Here is a 16,845-nt window from a genome sequence, read left to right on the forward strand (position 1 = left end):
GATGATATTGATTCTTCCAATCCATGACCATGGAAGATTTTTCCATTTCTTGGTATCCTCTTCTATTTCTTTCTTTAAGATTTTGTAATTCTCATCTTGTGGCTATTGTGAATGGGATTGATCTAGGAAGTTCTTTTTCAGCCGTGGCATTGCCTGTGTATACAAAGGCTGTTGATTTTTGTGCATTGATTTTATATCCTGATCCTTTGCTAAACTCTTCTATGAGTTCCAATAGTCTCTTAGTAGAGTTATTTGAATCCCCTAAATAAAGAATCATATCATCTGCAAAGAGGGATAGTTTGACTTCTTTCTTCCCAATTCATATCCTTTTAATTTCTTTTTCTTGCCTAATGGCTTGGACTAAAACTCCCAGAACTATTTTGAATAGCAGTGGTGAGAGTGGGCATCCCTGTCTGGTACCAGATCTGGTACCAGATACTTCCAACTATTCCCCATTCAATAGGATGCTGGCCGTGGGTTTTTCATAAATTGTTTTGGTTGTACTGAAGAATGTTCCTTCTATACCCAATTTGTTTAGAGTTTTCATCATGAAAGGGTGTTGTATTTTATCAAATGCTTTCTCGGCATCTATTGAGATAATCATATGGTTTTTCTTCTGCAGTCTGTTAATGTGGTGTATCACATTGATTGTTTTGTGCACATTAAACCATCCCTGCATACCAGGGATAAATCCCACTTGGTCTGGGTGGATGATCTTTCTGATGTGTTGTTGCATTCTATTGGCCAGAATTTTATTGAGGATTTTTGCATCTATGTTCATCAGGGAAATTGGTCTGTAATTCTCTTTCAATGCTGCATCTTTTTCAGGTTTAGGAATTAAGGTGATGCTGGCTTCATAGAAAGAATCTGGGAGGATTCCCTCTTTTTTGATTGTTCTGAATAGTTTGAGAAGAATTGGAGTTAGTTCTTCTTTAAATGTCTGGTAGAATTCAGCAGTGAATTCATCTGGTCCTGGGCTTTTCTTTGTTGGGAGAGTCTTTATTACTGAATCAATTTCTGTCTCGTCTATGAGTCTGTTTAGGTTTTCTATGTCTTCATGCTTCAATTTAGGTAGGATGCATACGTCCAGGAATCTATCCATTTCTGATAGATTTCCCTGTTTGCTGGCATACTACTCCTTGTAGTAATTTCTGATGACTCTTTTTTATTTCTGTGGTGTCTATTTTTACATTCCCTTTTTCATCTCTGATTTTATTGATTTGGGTCTTCTCCCTCCTTTTTTTTACTTAGTTGGGCCAATGGTGTGCCAATTTTGTTTATTTTTTCAAAAAAAAGCTCCTCGTTTCGCTGATTTTTTGTAATTTTTTTGGATCAATTATATTGATTTCTTCTCTAATTTTAATTATTTCTCTTCTCATACTAGTTTTAGATCTGGCTTGCTGCAGTTTTTCTAGATCCTTGAGGTACATTGATTGCTCATATATTTGGTGCCTTTCCAATTTCTTGATGTAGGCACCTATTGCTATAAACTTTCCTCTTAATACTGCTTTTGCTGTATCCATGAATTTTGATATGTTGTGTTATAGTCCTCATTTACGTCCAGAAAATTTTTGATTTCTCCTTTGATTTCTTTATGACCTACTGTTCATTCATGAGCATGTTATTCAGTCTCCATGTGTTTGCATATGCTCCAGGGATTCCTGAGTTGCTAATTTCCAGCTTCATTCCATGGTGGTCTGAGAAGATGCATGATATGATTCCAATTCTTTTGAATTTGCTGAGACTTGCTTTATGGCCTAGTATATGGTCAATCCTAGAGTAGGTTCCATATACTGTTGAGAAGAATGTGTATTCTTTAAGTGTATAGTGAAAAGCTCTGTAGATGTCTGTTAGATCCATTTGGTGTATAGTGTCGATTAAATCTGCCATTTCCTTGTTGATTTACTGTCTGGTTGATCTGTCTTTTGCTGAAAGTGGAGTATTGAAGTTCCCCAATACTTTGTATTGGAGTCTAAGTCTCCCTTTAAGTTCCTTAACATATCTTTTAAACAAACTGGTGCCCTGTAATTAGGTGCATATACATTTATAATAGTTATATCTTCCTGTTGAATTGATCCCTTAATCATTATACAGTGCCCCTCTTTGTCTCTCTTAACAGTTTTTGTGTTAAAGTTTATTTTGTCTGACATTAAGATGGCTACGCCAGCTCTATTTTGGTTTCTGTTGGCATAGAATATCTTTTTCCAACCTTTCACTTTCAGTCTGCATGCATCTTTGTTGGAAAGATGTGTTTCTTGTAAACAGCAAATAGATGGGTTTTGTTTTTTAATCCATTCAGCCAGTCCAAGTCTTTTACCTAGAGAGTTGAGGCCATTTACATTCAATGTGACTATTGATAAGTAGTGACTTTAACCTGCCATTTTTCCAAAGATATTTCTAATATATGCTTTGAACTTCGTGTGATCTTTTGCTGGGAGATTTTCTTCCTTTACCTTCTTTCATATTGATGGCCATGTTTCTGTGTTTCTGTATGTAACACATCTTTAAGCATCTTTTTCAGGGCTGGACGAGTGGCGACAAATTCTTTCAATTTCTGTTTGCTATGAAAGGTCTTTATTTCACCTTCATTCACAAATGAGAGCTTTGCAGTATATAATATTCTGTGCTGGCAGTTTTTTTTCTTAGCACTTGGGCAATATCTCTCCATTCCCTCCTAGCCTATAGGGTTTCTGATGAGAATTCTTCTGTGAGTCTAATTGGAGATCCTCTGAAACTAATCTGATATTTCTCTCTTACACATTTTAGAATCTTTTCTTTGTTTCACTGTGGTGACTTTGATTAAAATGTGTCATGGTGAGGATCTCTTTTGGTCATGTTTATTGGGGGTTATATGTGCTTCCTGTACTTGGATGTCTCTGTCCTTCTCCAAACCTGGGAAGTTTTCTGCTAGTATCTCACTAAAAAGGCCTTTCTCTCTCTCCATGCCTTCAGGGACTCCTAGAACCCAAATGTTGGGTTTTTAATAGTATCCTGTAGATTGCCAACAATATATTTTAGATTTCTAATTTCCTCTTCTTTTCTTTGGTTTGACTGTATACTCTCCTGTTCTCTGTCTTCTAAGTCTGATATTCTCTCTTCTGCCTCACTGATTCTGTTTTTAAGGCTCTCACATGTGTTTTTCATTTGTTCTGTTGAATTCTTCATTTCATTTTGATTTCTCTTCAATATCTCAATTTCATGTTCTTTTTTTTTTGCTTTCAAACTTTCATTTAATGAATATAAATTTCCAAAGTACAGCTTATGGATTACAATGGCTTCCCCCTTCATAACGTCCCTCCCACCCACAACCCTCCCCTTTTTTTGATTCCTCCTTAAGATTTCATTTTCATGAGTGAGATTTTCTGCCCTGTCCTGTATGGATTTCAGTAGTTCATGCATTTGTTTTACATAACTTATAAATGTTCTTATCATAAATTTTTTGAAATCCGTATCTTGAATTTCTTCTATTCCATCATCTTCATAATCTTGCATTGGAGTATCATGTTCATTTGGGAGCATCATGATGTCTTCCTTGTTCTTGTTTCCTTGGTTTCTGTATTTGTTATTTGGTATTGTGGAGATATTCTTTGGTTTCTTCTTCTTCTTTATTTTTTGCTATGGTGGCTTTTCTTGTTATGCTATGACTCTAGATTAAGAGGATTGTCTGCTTTTGGTGAATCTCTAGAGGCTTGTGTTGGGTGTGGCCAGAGAGCTCTATTCAGTGCTTCAGAGTTAAGGGTGTGCCAAAGGTGACACACCCAGGTTTGGCATGGTAAATCTCTCTCTCTCTCTCTCTCTCTCTCTCTCTCTCTTCATTTTTTTTTTAATTCAGAAGGGAAGTAATTCCGCTCAGCTGAGCTCTTCTCCTTCATGCCTAGCCCCAGTGGGTATAATATTAGTCTGCTCTGTCCCAAGGACCATACAAAGGATCTGTGCAGTTCTCAGTGTAAGCTCAGATTCCCCTGCAATGTCTCTCACCAGGTAGCCAAAGCCGCCCAAATTTGTGGCATCTCCCACTGAGACTACTCATGTCTTAGTCACACCATGAGTTCTCCCACACACTCTCTTTTTTATTTTTATTTTTTGGACAGGCAGAGTGGACAGTGAGAGAGAGAGACAGAGAAAGGTCTTCCTTTGCCATTGGTTCACCCTCCAGTGGCCGCCATGGCTGGCGCGCTGCGGCCAGCGCACCGTGCTGATCTGAAGCCAGGAGCCAGGTGCCTCTCCTGGTCTCCCATGTAGGTGCAGGGCCCACGCACTTGGGCCATCCTCCACTGCACTCCCGGGCCATAGAAGAGAGCTGGCCTGAAAGAGGGGCAACTGGGACAGAATCTGGTGCCCCGACTGGGACTAGAACTCTGGGTGCCAGTGCCGCAGGTGGAGGATCAGCCTAGTGAGCCACAGCGCCGGCCACACCCTCTTTTTTTTTTTTTTTTCACAGACCTGGTTCCTAAGTTCCACACATTCACTAGGTCTTAGTCTCCTGTTATTTCTCCACACCAGAGTTAGGTTTTTCTGATTGGCTGAGGGTGGGCACAGCCCCGAGGTGGTGCAGCTGTTATGTATGTCCAAAATGGCACCTGCTCTATTGTCTCGCTCGTCTTTGTAAGTTGAGTGAAGAGAATCGTGTCCTACAGGTCCCTTTTATTTTTTTTCTCTCCTCTAGTTAGGCTGGTGTACTTTCCCCCACAGGGCTTCAAGCCTTGTTCCCTCTAGGCTCTTCCTGCTGCTTTTCCATCAGTGTCTCAGGCTACTATTGTTTCGCCTCACCTCCCTTTCCAGCGCTGGTGCATAGACTCACCAGTTGAGCCATGGCGCCCAAGCCATGGGCGCCCATGCCCTCCACGTAGGTCCACCATGTCCCTCTAATTCCAGAAGAGTTTCCTCTGCAGTTTTTTCCCTAACTCTTCCCTGAGACTACAGTATCTCCACTTTTATTAAACTATCTTTTGCTGGACTATCAGTGAATTCCCTCCCTATTCCGCCATCTTGGAGCCCTCCTTGCCTTTCTTTTATTAGGTGTTTTTAGAATATCAAAAAAAAAGCAAAAATAAATGTCTTATAACAAAGCTGTGATTCATTAAGCATTTCATATTGCTTTAAAATCTAATACTTCATTATAGTGTGTTTAGACAAAATACATAAATAATTAAAATTAGCAAAGTTACTCTATTGAAATGATAGTAAATCTTGGTTCTGTTACTGTAAGAATTTGGAAGCCCAATCTTCCATTATTTATATGTTGAATTAAACCTGTTATGGCTTCAAGAAACAGAAACCTTTCAACTGTACCAAAAGAGAAGGGGTCTTGCTAAGGCAAACTTCCAAACACACAAATAAAAAGTATTGTCAGTTCTTCTCCTAGCTACAGCTAGATGGATGAAAGAAACAGAATTAGTCATTGGTCTCCCAAGGGTCATGAAATGTCCTCACTCCATTTCTCAGAGTGTGCATGCTTTATTTTAGCTCTAGTTATCTTGTTATTGCCTGTCTGTTCTTTCTTTTTTTATTTATTTTTTATTTATTTGACAGAGTTAGATAGTGAAAGAGAGACACAGAGAGAAAGGTCTTCCTCCATTGGTTCACTCCCCAAATGGCTGCTATGGCTGGAACTACGCTGATCCGAAGCCAAGAGCCAGGTGCTTCCTCCTGGTCTCCGATGTGGGTGCAGGGGCCCAAGCACTTGGGCCATCCTCCACTGCCTTTCCACGCCACAGCAGAGAATTGGACTGGAAGAGGAACAACCAGCACTAGAACCTGGCACCCATATGGGATGCCGCACCCCAGGTGGAGGATTAACCAAGTGAGCCACAGCACCAGCCCTCCTGTCTATTCTTTCACTAGACCGACTTCCACTGCTTACAGCTGGTCCTACATGGTGAGCCCAAGTCACTCTCCTTGTATGGATCCAATACTTCCATTTGCCAGCTGCAGCTCTGACAGTCAAATGAGCTAGCATAGCTAGTCTTATTGGAGTGCACGCTTCTCAGTCTTCCGTTATAGGGAGGAGGCACATGGGCAGTTTCTATATCCATCTTTTATATTTTAACATAGCTTAAAATTTGGAAATATTAAATTTATTTCATTATAAAAATTCTAGAAATGGTAGCTCTACAAAATCTTCCTGGGAAATGCTGGAAAATCTAAAGATTCATTTGACTTATCCTTTGTGTCTGGTGTCTTTTAGTTCAAGAGAAAGTGAATTGGCCTGAGATATTCTAGCCAGGTAATGAACTCACTGGTCTTGGGGTAGATTGTGTATCTCTGATATACTGCATCGTACTGGAAAGAAGGATCATGTGGAACTTGACCTATTCTTTCAGTGGGGAATATGGTTGATATAGCTCCCAGAGAGGAACATGTGAGTGGTTAAGTCCTCCCAACTCATGCACCAAACATGTTAACTATGCAGGTGAAGCAATCGAGCTTCAAAAAGATGTTGGCTCAAATTTGAGGAAAGGGGTACTATTTAAATGCCATGAATTGAGAAGAAAGCATTCAGGGTATTAAATATTTTAAAAAGTATCTAACATGGAGTTCGTTAAGTACATTTTGTGGATAAGGGAAATGCTAATGGGTTTATAGCAGATCTGCTCTTGAGGTAGTGCCCAAAGTGGTGCTGCACCCAAAGTTAAAGTCTTTGAACGTTTCTGTTGGGATAGAATTCTTGGCTGAAAGCTGTAAATTGCACAAAATATCTACCAATAAGGAGGAGTGACTGTAATCTGTAAGAAACAATGGAGCTACTGGTCTGCTCCAGGTCTTAGCAGATTTTCTTGCAGACTTGGCTTTCCAGCTTGAAAGGGAGGACAAATAAGTTTGCATCTATCACTAAAAATATTCGCAAAACGTGGTTGGATAGATCTTTCTGGTTTTGCTTGCTTTCAAAGAAAAAACTTTTCCTTGGAGTCAAAAAGAAGTGAGGGCTAGGGAGGAGAAGGGTTTGTTTCAGATGGGGTACTAGGGAATATGGAGGAGAGAGGTGGCTGTGGGGGGCAATAAAATTTAGATTTCTTTATAATTTTACTTCTCAAGCTCATTCCCTATGACCTCTTCATAACTTATCTTAGACCCTGGGAGAGGAAAGGTGGGATGAGACACTCCCAGCATCGACAGAGATGGAGCGGAAGTTTTTGATGTCACTAAAGCTTGATCTATCAGAAAAAACTGTCCCTAATGTGAGGGAAGAGAATTCTTTGTGGAATTCTCTCTTCCCCCAGGCCAACACCCTCATGCGGTAGTTACATGATTTCTCTGCCAGGTGACCCGGATGGGATGGTGTGCAGCATGTTTGCGGTTTCCATTCATTTCTCCTGTTAGGGCTTACAGTCTTTATGCCACATGGATTTGTGGCGAGCCTGGGGATTTCTCCGCCTAGGCCTGCTGAGACAGCTCCTGGTATGCCTATTTTGACTTCTCTCTCAGTCCTATCTTCCCCACAGTTGTCGGTTTATTTTGCCTTCGGGCTGCACAGGGCCTCTCCCTTCCTGTTAGTGCTTTGTCACTGCTCAGTCAGCAAGTTATCAAGCCTCCGCTCTGTAGTCTTTTTCTCCTCTTCCCACCTCGCTCTCAAGAACGCTTCCAGGAGTATCCGTGAGTCGCCCATTAGTCCTCTGGAGGTGTCTGTTGTGTATTCTGTAAGACACAGGAAGAGTTGTTTTTTTGTAACTTTCCTGTAGGCTGTGAGGAACTTCAGAGGCCTCGCTGAAGGAGGAGAACCCGTTCGCAGGGCTCACATAGGCCAGAAGTTATTGGCTTCGTGAAAGCTGTGACTTTGTTTTGAGAACCTGTGTGAGTCTGTTATTGCTGTGTCCCCCAGAGGCTAATCACTCCGAGGGAGTTTGATCGTGGCCTGTCTGAGAGAACACTGCAGAGCCTTTGTCTCCTTGCTGCCTGCCCACCAACACTGTGTGCTTCTCCTGCCTGCGGCTGCCAGCCCTTCCCCAGTCACCCTCTCTGGGACAGAGCCAAGCAATCACACCACGATCTCACAGGGGTAGAAGCGGCAGGAGATTTGCAATTTTGAAGTAAATTCATCACACTGCCTCAAAACACAATATTATTATAGCTTGCCCTCAATTTGTTTTTGTCTCTGTTTTCATGAATGTTTCCCCATATATGATTTTGAAAACTTTTTTTCATTCCTCTATTATGAAATACAATACACATTTAGGAAAAGTACATAAAACATTGGTTTAAGGTAATGAAATAGTATAAAGCAATCAGCTATGTAACTGCCACTTTATTATTTGAAATGCTACTTTTCTTCCACCAGTAAAAAGTCCTTCAAAATCGGTCCCTTTTGACTTAGAAAGATAAGTATCAATGTATAAGTGAAAATATTGATTTGACTTTTAATGTCTTAATGATGCAATTGTTGTTTTATGTTCATGTATTTTGCTGAGCAACTAACCCTTTATTTGACTGTGGATAAACCACTTCATCATTATTTGAGACAGAATTTTTATTCCAGGCTACCTTCCTTCATGAAACTGCTATACTCCAGGACTCACCTCTACTACTGTGAGGCTTAACCCATGAAAAGCCACTGAATCTCTATATTATGGTAAGCAAAACACAATTCTTTGCTGGCGCTGCGGCTCACTAGGCTAATCCTCCACCTTGCGGCGCCGGCACACCTGGTTCTAGTCCCTGTCGGGGCGTCGGATTCTGTCCCAGTTGCCCCTCTTCCAGGCCAGCCCTCTGCTAAGGCCTGGGAGTGCAGTGGAGGATGGCCCAAGTGCTTGGGCCCTGCACCCGCATGGGAGACCAGGGGAAGCACCTGGCTACTGGCTTCAGATCAGTGTGGTGTGCTGGCCGCAGCACGCCAGCCATGGTGGCCATTGGAGGGTGAACCAATGGCAAAGGAAGACCTTTCTCTCTGTCTCTCTCTCACTGTCCACTCTGCCTGTCCAAAAATAAATAAATAAAAATAAAAAAACACAATTCTTTGTATTTACAAAGTAAAACAGCAGTAAAATGTCCAAGAATATCTAAATATCCCACATGAGTTACTTTTAGAGCATTCTAAGTTTAAGGTCATTCTTCTCATTCCCAGGAGTAACTCTACTACAGTGAAATTTTTCATTCCCATAAAGATGTGTTGATTCTGTGCTAAGCATTGTTCTAGATGCTTGATCCATGCAAGTGAAAACATAAGGATGCTTGCTCTTATGGAACTTACATTATAGGAGTGAAGAAAGAGACTATAATATTGAATGTAATACACAAATAAATTATACAATATAATAGATGGTGATGAGTACTACTGAAAAGAGAGAACACAGTTGAGTACCAGAATTGAAAATGCAGGGTAGGAGTAGGGGGGCAGATTGATGTGTTAAACAAGGTTGTCAGGATAGGAATTCATGAGGGGCCAGAGATGTGGCGCAGTGGGTTAACGCTCTGGTATGAGGCACCGGCATCCCATAGGGCGCTGGTTTGAGATGCGGCTGCTCCACTTCCTATCCTGCTCTCTGCTATGACCTGTGAGGGCGGTGGAGGATGGCCCAAGTCCTTGGGCCCCTGTACCCATGTGGGGGACCTGGAAGAAGCTCTTGGCTCCTGGCTTTGGATCGGCACAGCTCCGGCTGTTGCGGCAAACTGGAGAGTGAGCCATCGGGTGGAGGACAGACCTCTCTTTCTCTCTACCTCTCCTCTCTGTATAACTCTGACTTTCAAATAAATAAATAAATCTTTTTTAAAAAAAGAATTCATGAAAAGACAGAATATGATCAAAGGATTGAAAAAGGAGGGGGAGTCAAGCCACATAATGACTGTGGAAAGAATATTCCAGAACTAGTAGAAGGGACAGCTTGAGCAAAGGCTTTAAGGTATAGCATGTCATATGTATTTCAGAAAAAGTATCTAGAGCAGAGAGAACAAGCTATAGAGAAGTTGAAGAAAAGATCAGAAATATGAAGACCAGGTCATATAAGAACTCTGTAGTTCACCGTCAGGATTTTGGATTCTATGCTTGTAAAATTGTGAGCCCTTTTAGCTTTTAATCAAAGGAAGGTATAACTTATTTAACATCATCATCATCATTATTATTATTAATTATTTGTGAGGCAGAGAGACAAAGAGAGAGATGAAGAGATAAAGTGACCGACAGAAAGAGCTCCTCTCCTCTGGTTCACTCCCCAAATGGTTGCAACAATTGAGACTAGACTGAGGCTAGAGTTAGGAGTTAGGAACTCAGTTCAGGCCTCCCAAATGAGAGGCAGGAAGCCCATTTCTTGAGTCAGGATCACTTCCTCCCAGAGTTTGCACTGGCAGGAAGTTAAAGTCAAGAGCCAGAGCCAGGAACTGAACCAACTCACTCTGATGTGGGATGCAGGGGTCATAACTGCTCGTCTAAATGCCTGCTCCCTTTATTAAGCTATGGGTTCTCAGCTCCAGATTTATTCTTTTTTTAAAGACTTATTTATTCATTTGAAAGTTGGAGTTACATAGAGAGAGGAGAGGTAAGAGAGAGAGAGAGAGAGAGAGAGAGAGAGAGAGGTTTTCCATCCGCTGGTTCACTCCCAAATTGGCCACAACAGCTGGAACTGTGCTGATCTGAAGCCAGGAGCTTCTTCTGGATCTCTCACGTGGGTGCAGGGGACCAAGGGCTTGGGCCATATGCTACTGCTTTCCCAGGTGACAGCAGAGAGCTGGATTGGAAGTGAGGCAGCCAGGACTCGAACTGGCACCCATATGGGATGCCAGCACTGCAAGTGGCAGCTTTACCCACTACACCACAGCGTCAGCCCCCAGATTTATTTTTTATACTAGACTTTAGGAATGGGAATCTGCAAACTTTATTTTGTAAGTGGATCCTTATCAGGCTTTGCCAACAGGGGGTTTTAGAGAAGGCAAGAATGAAGGAGAAAGAAGGGAATTTTTTTCTCTAGTCGGCACCTTGTGGGTTTCCTTTCCGCTTTTTTGCTCCCAGCAATGTTTCTTCAACCCAGAGGTAGTTACTTCTTGTGGCAGGGATGTTCAGTGTTTGGAGGAGTCCAGAACTAGCCTCAACACCCTCTCAGAAACATCAGCATCTGCCACTCCACGCTTCTCCTTAGAGACTGAGCAGTGATGTCCTAATATTTCTGGCTTCTTGCCTCTATCCCCTCAGCCATTGAAGCTACTTCTTCTTATATTTTTTTAATGTTTATATCTTTATTTGTACCTACTTGAAAAGCACAGTGACAGAGAGATAGAGAGACACAGAGTATGAGACAGGGAGAGAGATCTTCCACAATAGCCAGGGCTGGGCCAGGCCAAAGCCACGAACCCAGACCTGTATCTGAGTTTTCTCTATGTTTGGCATGTGGCCAAACACCTGAGCCATCTTCTGCTGGCTTCCAGGACTCTTTAGCAGTAAGCTACATAAAAAACAGAGAAGTCGGGACCGGTGCTAAAGTACAGAGGGTAAAGCCGCTGCTTGTGGCACCAGTTTCCCCAGTGGGCACCAGTTTGAGTCCTGGCTAGTCTACTTCCAATCCAGCTCCCTGCTGATGTGCCTGGGAAAGCACTGGAAGATGGGCCAAGTCCTGGGGCCCCTGTATCCAATGGGAGTCCTGGAAGAAGCTCCTGGCTCCTGGTTTTGAACTGGCACAGCTCCAGCCTTTGTGGACATTTGGGGAGTGAAGTTATGGATGGAAGATTCTCTCTCTCCTTCTCTCTCTCCCTCTCCCTCTCCCTCTCCCTTTTTCCTTGTAACTCTACCTTTCAATAGATAAATGAATCTATATATATACATATATGTATATATATACATATGTATATATGTTTATATATAAGAAAGAGAAAAGCCAGGACTTGAATTGGCACTCAGATATGGGATGTGGGCATCTCAAGTGGTGGCTTAACCTACTCTGCTCCAACATCTACCCTTGTTTCCCTCTGTTTCTACTTCCATTATATTTATTTTCACCTGTGCAGGTTCTCAGGCAATAAGTTTATTCTAGTTACCAATAATTTGCATTATAGTCTCTCTGTTAACACACAAATGTGATTCCTCTGTTCTGAATGGGCCCTGATTAATATAAACAATCACTGTGCCTGTTGTGTTTAGAATACACTATGTGGAAGCAAAGTAAAAATAGAGAAAGATACTGGAAGACTCATGTGTAATCCAAGTGAGAAATGCTCAGATTAGGAAGATAGCAATGGAAGATCTTGGCAGCTAAATTTTGGATATATGAGAATTATGAAGAGAGAAGCAGATTGATTTTCCTAAAATTGAAATTCGAATGGTGAAAAAGAGAGACTCAAAGGTAGTTCCATGTGTTTTGTCTGTTTGTTTTTAGCTTGGGTAAGTAAAATTCACTTACCATCAACCAAGATGGGTAAAATTACAGGCAGAGTAAATTTGTGGAAAATAATGAAAAGTTCAGTTTTAGTCATATTACTTGGACATTAACAGAGTTGTCAAATAGGCAGTTGGATATAACCACAGAGCTCATTTTTGTCCTTTTCTCTATGGCCCTAGGCCATAATCACACCTTTTGCAACACTAGAAATATTTATTGAATGATTTATGCTTTTAAATTATTTTCAAGAATTTAAATCATTCAGTTAGAAACACAGATGTTGAAATGAGACAGAACTCGGTTTGAATGCTGGCTTCTTGGGTGATCTGCCATACTGAGTAAGATGTACAACCTAAGTCTCAATTTCATCAACTATAAAAATTAGGATAATAAGAGCAAACTTGCACAGTAATTAAAAAGTAGAAGTTAAAGCACATACAGTGGTGAATACAAGGTAAAATTTGAGGATAAAATGTCCTCCTCAGTTTCCTTATTTATAAAATTGTTAGTGACATCTATTTCCTAGGCTCCTTTTGAGTATGTCAGAATAGTATGTGCAAATCACCCAACACAGGGCCTCCTATATAATGGGTGCTCAATAAATCTGAGTTTCTCTCTTTACATGCTACTTCACTGAAAGTGGATACTCACAACATCTCTTTCATGTATGAATTTTACAGCATTTTTCAGGCTGATAAACAAAGATGACATTAATAAGTGTTAATAACAACAAAATAAAATTTTGTACCCAAGAGCTGGTAGCTGACTGCATGCCACAAATGGGCTGTAATTGTAGATATCTTTGCCTTCATGGCTCTTCCTTCTTATCCATTATGTCTCATTTCTGATTGTACCAGACTCTTTGGGGATCAGATGAGAAGTCCCAGAGAATGACAATACATTTCTAAGAGACTACTCTACTTTCTTAAATTAGGTCAGAGTATTGTTGAGCTGCTGTGTCCCGATGTCATCAGATAGCTGTGTGCAGGCGCTTATCTCCCATGCAAAAAGAATTTGAGGAAAAGATGTAGATAAAGGTTAACAGATGAATTAGATTTATTTGCATGGAAGTACATACTCAAGAGAGAATGAGGGCATGCACAAGGGTTAGCTGCACTCAGTAAGGTTTTTGGTCATCCATTGATATAATCTAGAGGCACAGGGTGTAGTATCTAGAGCAGTGTTTACTTCAATATTTGTAGAAGGTAGAGTTTGGGGTAGATTTTAATACTATCCATTTCCTTGCCCTTTTTTGGAAATCTTGGAAGTGTCATGGTGTCGGGGGCATATGGGTATAGGAGTATCAGCTATAGTCATTTTAGTAAATTATAGTATAACTAGCTAAAGATCATCTTGGGTATACAGTTGTCAGCCATGTTGGTTATTTTTGGCTTGTGCTGGTTTTGAGCAGTGATTTTGCAGAAGTTACAGCTTTCTGCTGCATGGAAAGGGGAGGGGTTTAGGGTAGAGAAAGTGGGGCTGCAGGGAGGGGATAATCAAGAGGAACAAATTTATTGAGAGTTTGTGATTAGGTACAACTAACTACCACCTCTTTACCAGACTCTGAATACCTAATGCCCAGCTATGGTGTTTCTGCAGGTAAACATGTTTCTGCAGGAATATGGCATTTTGATTATGGAAATCCAAGCTCTACTTCTTGTTAGCTGTGATTTTTGAACAAGCTACTCAACCTCTCAGAGCCTGCTTTTCACGTTTTAAATCAGAATACTAATAGAGCTGAGTGAGAATGAAAGGAATTGACACCTGTAAAACAATCTAGAGGCCAAACTAGAAGCTTGATGTTAGCAGTTAATATTAAAAAATCTACAGTTTATTTGGAAGAAAAATCATTTCGACAGTTAGTGCTAAGCTGAGTGTTACTGCTAAAATGTGAAATAAGAGTTGGAAAAATAATGGCCTGGGTCACAGAATTCAAGAGTGATATTAAGGAAGGAAATAATGAATATCAGCCTTAGATAATAGAGAGGAAATTTGGTTACTTCTGTTTTTATTTTGTTATTGTTATTTTTGGAATGAGGACAAGGAGACCCAGAGATGACAGTAGTATAAGAAGAAGAAATATTCAGCAAGAGATGCCAAATTTTTCTGGAGATCTACCTTATTATCTTATGATACAAAAACTAGTTTTATCTGTTATTGGGTGGGTGAGTTGTTATCTTCCTACTACATCACTTTAATGACAAATCTTTTGTCCATTAATCCCATGTTAAATTTTTTAGTTTTGCAAAGAAGGTGGGAGTGAGTCCCTTTTCTTTGGCCACTTATATCACTACCTTTATTATGTAATATAGATGTTGAAATAATCTCATTTGGATAAGTTCATATTTTCTTTGAGCTATTGGTTTCCAAAACCATGACTACAGTCACAACTGGAGATAATTTTAGTGGATCCCATATAATGCAAAAGAAGGCATCAGATGTTTACTATTCAAAAGATTACTTATTTCTTTTTAAAAACACAGATGACTACAAACTTGGTTGAGATATTTCCCAGTACAAATCATCAATGAGGTAAATAAAAGTCTTTCATTGCAGAGGAACATTGCTTATCACTCAAACTTTGAGAAATGAGGGGAAACGTTCCAGTTCTACAGATTTTAGTTCTCCTGTAATTCACTGTGCTTTTAAAATGAGCAGCTTGGCAACATAAAAGTTTAGACTCACATTTCTATCAATCATCAGTTTGTCCCTTATGTTGACAGCTTCTGTACAAAATTGGAGGATTTCAAAGTGTTCCAGCAACAAAATATAAGAAATTGCAAGAACACATAAATTTCAAGTGTTTTCTACCTACGTCAGCAACATCTTAGCAAAATACAGGCAGGATATCCAAGTGCCAAGATGGAAAATAAAATGAAAAGGTAAACAGCAAAACAGAATTCAAAATAAGGGGTGTCCTTGGGTAACCATACTAATTACTGAGAGATGCCATTTTGGTTCCCTAAGCTGCTTGTTAGTAACGTAAGTGAAGACAAGTTAAGCTGGAAATATAAAGAAGTGCCAAGTTCAAAACCAAGGAAAAGACAAAAAAGTACTATTTTGAACAAATGCTCTATCTTTCGCTGGTCCGCTATTGGGTAGTTACAGTGATATGGGCCCAACAATTTGTGAAGCGTTATGAATAAGATCAAGATGAATGAGATTTGGTACCTGCCCTCAAGGGACTTATCATTTGTTAATAGTTTTGCTATCAGAAGCAGTAAACTACATTTTAAAAGTACTAAATCCAAATGTCAGTATAGAGTAGGTAATAGAAAGCCACCATAAAGTTCATATACAATGGTTTACACAGCAGGACCACCAGTCTAATCATCTCCAGGATCTAAAAAGAAATATCCATGGGACCATTTTCCTCCCAAATTTTCTCTAACTTGCCTCCTGGAGTATCTGTTAAGCACTTTGTGACCCTTAGAAGGAGCAAGTCAACTTTTTCATGAATAGCCTATTCATACACTCATTCTGGACTTTTATATGAACTTTTACCATCTCTAATTATTTTTTACAAGTGATACGAAGTGGGGGGGGAGGTGAAAAAGTAAAAGAACTTTTAAAATCTACTTCTTAAAACATCATGTAGTTTCACTTTTCTCTTTCATTTAGTCTGAATGCCTTGGCTATTGCCTGTATATTGTACTTGTAACCATCAGTTAAATTGATGAATAGCAGAAATAGTAAACTTAATAGATTGTGCCTGATATTTTGCTCTTGAGCTAATGTTCTTCTAAATTAGTTAGGTTTAAATGACTATGTCTTTCTTTACAACTGCTTCGAATTCTAAAACCCCTGCACATAGATTAAGAATGTTTGAAGGAAATGGAGCTAGAGGAAAGAGCTGATTGTTAGAGTAATATCTTAATGCATTGTGATTGCTTTATTGCTTGGAATTGATTTTTTTCCCTTGTTCATTTTCACAGGTGCTCCCATCGTGACAATAATTTAGAAAACTGCAAAATACCTCCTGCTCACAGCTTTCCATATTCATTTTCCATACATTTTAACAGAAATCTAAATTTTGCTAATTGTGAAATGTTTTACACCCTATAAAAACTTTTTTGAGTGCTAGTAATAATCCCTTTGCCTTACCTGCATTCTTCAAATCTATTGGATTTAAGTGACTACAGTTATATTTATACTTAAAATCTGTAAATACACATATGACAGTCCTTCAAAAAACTTGAGGAAATGGAATTAAATGATAACTCTATTTTGGTGCAAAGTGTTGAAATCCATGCAAAATATTTTCATAATAAGAATATGAGTAGTTTAAAAAATTTGTCTTCTAACAGATCCCAATAGTGATGATGGACATGCAAAGGCTCACATTGGGCCTCAGTGTGCAGGCACGAGGGCACCTGATACATAGCTGATCATTTCCTGGCATTATCCTCAGGTAAAAATGACCTAGCAAGAGTAGGAAGGTGGAACTGTAAGGTTGGTGGGTAAAATGAACAATAATGTTTCCACAATCATTGTTCTCATTTTGAATCCATGCTTTTCTTCTGACTTTCTGAAACACACCAGGGCTTTA

The 16,845-nt window shown here is 39.9% G+C and overlaps 1 long non-coding RNA gene across 1 annotated transcript in view; it reads left to right on the top strand.

The window, feature by feature from the left end:
• Positions 1–7,502: 7,502 nt before the first annotated feature.
• LOC103347814 (uncharacterized) overlaps positions 7,503–16,845 on the top strand; it is a 29,235-nt gene continuing 19,892 nt past the window's right edge. The window contains exons 1-2 of the long non-coding RNA XR_011379998.1: positions 7,503–7,593; positions 8,474–8,566. This is a non-coding gene — a long non-coding RNA (uncharacterized lncRNA). The remainder of the gene's footprint in view (positions 7,594–8,473; positions 8,567–16,845) is intronic.

Source organism: Oryctolagus cuniculus, chromosome 1 (assembly GCF_964237555.1).
Source record: "Oryctolagus cuniculus chromosome 1, mOryCun1.1, whole genome shotgun sequence".
In the NCBI taxonomy this organism is placed as follows: Eukaryota; Metazoa; Chordata; class Mammalia; order Lagomorpha; family Leporidae; genus Oryctolagus; species Oryctolagus cuniculus.